The sequence below is a fragment of the Orycteropus afer genome, unplaced genomic scaffold (genome assembly GCF_000298275.1).
Source record: "Orycteropus afer afer isolate SDZICR_OR568_19922 unplaced genomic scaffold, OryAfe1.0 scaffold00017, whole genome shotgun sequence".
NCBI lineage: Eukaryota > Metazoa > Chordata > Mammalia > Tubulidentata > Orycteropodidae > Orycteropus > Orycteropus afer.
This window is the reverse complement of record NW_006921604.1, coordinates 22,568,955-22,572,547: the sequence shown is the minus strand read 5'-3', so window position 1 is coordinate 22,572,547 and position 3,593 is coordinate 22,568,955.

Sequence of the window (3,593 nt, the reverse complement as noted above, 5' to 3'; positions counted from 1 at the left end):
AGATGGAACACACAGGAATCAGATTGACTACATCTGTGGCAAGAGGCAGTGGAAAAGCTCAATATCTTCAGCCAAAACCAGGCCAGGAGCTGATTGTGCAACAGACCATCAACTGCTCATATGCAAATTCCACTTGAAGTTAAAGTGTTGATTATAGAACCAAGTAATATGAAGTCTTTGACAACTTCCATCTTTTCTCCATTTGTCATAACATTGCTTATTGGTCCAGTTGTGAGGATTTTTGTTTTCTTTATGTTGAGGTATAATCCACACTTCAGACTGTAGTCTTCAATCTTTGTCAGTAAGCACTTCAAGTCATCCTCACTTTCAGCAAGCAAAGTTGTATCATCATGTATTGCAGGTTGTTAATGAGTGTTCCTCCAATCCTGATGCCACGTTCTTCTTCATATAGTCCAGCTTCTCAGATTATTTGCTCAGCATATAGATTGAATCAGTATGGGGAAAGAATAGTGTTCCATTAGTCCAGCATCCAGGAGACAGTGTCCTCCTCCACCCCCCAGTCTCCCTACCAGTTGCTATCAAGTCCATTCCAACTCATGACAATCCATGTGTGCCAGAGTAGCACTGTGCTATATAGGGTTGCCAGTGGCTGATTTTCAAGAAGGAAACCCCAACTTGCCAGTCTTTACTTCTGAGGTGCTTCTGAGTGTACTAGAACCTCCAACATTTGGTTAGCACCTGAGAAGGTTAATCATTTATACCACTTATGAACTCCCCAACCTCCTTACCCAAGGGGTATTACCTACATGTGAATACTCTGAAGTAGACAACACCTAGGTTCTATTATTGTATCATGGAGTTCACTGACTGTGGTAGTTTTGGTTGTATGTCAACTTAGCTGGGCCTGGTTGAGTGGCTGGGCAGCTGGATATAGTTATTCCCCATGGTGAGATTGGTAATTAACTCCATGGTGGAATCTATGAGATACTCAGCTGAGTATCTACTTTAGGGATGTGGGCTGCTTCCAGTATATAAGAAGCAACTTTGAGAAAGGTCTCCATCTGATGGTACCCTTGAACCCTGCATGTAGCCGAGTCATTTTTCTGCAGTCTGTCATGTTGCCCTGTTGATCCTGGGACTTTTGATGGACCTTAATTAATGGTCTGCCCTGTGGTTTGGTAATATCGGGACTGTGACATTTCACTTGTCAACCTTGGATTTGTGAGCCTCAGCAGCTAGCTGCTGCCTCAGTTAAGAGATGCCTCTAGCTTCAGTGGGCTGGGAGCAAGAGGCAGAACTGAAGCCCAAGGTTGAGGGGCTTTCACTCAGCCCTTAGAGCCTGCTACCTGGAACTCAGACTTCTAACCCCCCAAATTGTAAGAGAATAAACTCCTATTTGTTAAAGCCATCCCATTTGTGGTATGTTTCTGTTAGAGCAGCACTAGGTAACCAAAACACTGACTAAACACATAAGGAGGAATTATACTTCTTATCAACTAGCAGAGTAACTGAATTTTCAATATCACCAACTGTCTTAGTCATGTATTGCTCCTATAACAAAAATACTACAAGTGGAGGCTTTAACAAAAAAATATATATATATATATTTTCTTACAGGAGGCTAGAAGTCCAAATGCAGGGTGCTGGCTTTAGGGGAAGGTTTCTTTCTCAGTCATCTCTGGAGGAAGGTCCTTGTGTCTTTTAGCTTCTGTTTCTGGGCAATCTTCGTGTGACTTGGCATCTCTCTTCCCCAGACTTTGGGTGGCCCCATTCTCCTAGTCCAACTGAGTGGTGACCCCACTTCCATGTCCCCAGCAACCTTGTTCCTCTGCCTCTTGGGCATGGTAGCCCCATCCTGTCAGTTTTGGGTGGTGACTTCACCCCCTAGCACACCATAACTCTGGAATCAAGTTGGCAAAGATTCATCCCTTAGAAACTTAAGATACTGTGGCCCTTTGATATCCAGGAGACCATGGCCCCACCCTTTGAAACTAAGAAGGCCCTGCTTCCCATGCTTCTTCCAATAATAATGCTAATCTCTGACCTGCTCCAGGGACTGGAAGGTTTCTGACCACACAGTCATAATTCAGACATGCATAGCAGCACTCCATCATCAAATGGAAGTGGTATATATCAAATCAGGCTTGAACAGGAACTGAAGGCACAAGTAAGTTACATGAAGAAGTGGCCCAAATGCCTACTTCCATATGGTCTCTACTCCTGTCACATTACCTATTCTCTCCTAGTCTGCACCTTTGGCCTGACAGGGAGTTCATTATGATCAGTTGACTGAGGAAGAGAAAACTCATGCCTGATTTACAGATGGTTCCATGTTATAAGCAGGCCTGACTCCAAGGTGCACAGCAACAGCACTGAAATCTCCTTCTGGGACCTCTCAGAAGGTCAATGATGAAGGAGAATACTCCCAGTGGGCAGAATTTCAAGGAGAACACCTAGTTGTTCATTCTTCTTGGAAAGAGAGAGAGCTAGATATGCAATTGTTTACATATCCATGGGCTGGGGCAACTGGTTTGGTTGAATGATCAAGGACTCAGAAAGACTAGGATTGGAAAATTGGTGACAAAGAGGTATGGGGAAGAGGTATATGGATAGACATCCCTGAATAGAAGCAAAGAAAGGAAGATATTTGTATCTCATGTGAATGCTCACCAAATGTTGACCTCAGCAGAGGACGATTTTAAGAATCAACCAGATAGAGGAGTTCCGGCAAGATGGCAGACTAGGCAGAAGGACTGCACAGGCGCTCTTCAACAAAGAAAAGGGAAACCAATTAACACAGACACAGAAGATAATCTTGGACCCCTGAGCCTTGAAGGGAAGGATACAAAAGTGGACTAAACCCCAACTAGCAGAAGAATTTGTGTGAAAATACCAAAAAAGGAGACACACGAAGCTGCAGTCTGGCAGCGGCCTGAGGGACCCTGACAGCACAGATGACAGGGCTTGGAGATTCCAGAGTGGTGGTAGGACCTAAGAATTAACCCAAAAATCACCCTGATAGCCAGGGACTGCACGGAAGACTGTGCACTGTGACTGGGGAACAAACAGAGAAGGTGAAGAGAAAGGTGGGCTGAGCTGTGGACTTTTGCGAGTCCAGAGAGCGCTGCCATTTTGTAGGTTTAAAAGGCGGCTTGACTATTTTGAATATTTAAAGAGACAGTGCTCTCACAGATTCCTGTGGTGGTAGGACTTAAGAATTAACCTAAAAACCACCCTGCTAGCCAGGGACTGCATGGAAGACTGTGCATGGTGGCTGGGGAACAAACGGAGAAGGTGAAGAGAAAGGTGGGCTGAGCTGTGAACTTTTGCTGGTCTGGAGGGCACCACCATTTTGTAGGTTTAAAAAGCAGCTCGACTATTTTGGATATTCAAAGAGACAGAGCTCTCGCAGATTTCTGGGGTTTAAGAACACATTCTGCTTTCCACCTACCCCAAGGACACTTGGGGCCTGCAAGACTGAAAAGGTACGACAATCTTCTTGTTACTACACCCTACACCCGCTTGGTGAACGGAGGTGTGGCCATCCCCACTCCCACCTAACTTCTGGGCCCACAGGAACTCCATCACAGTCTGTGTGCTCAGACAGAACCTGGATGCCCTACCCAGTCCTC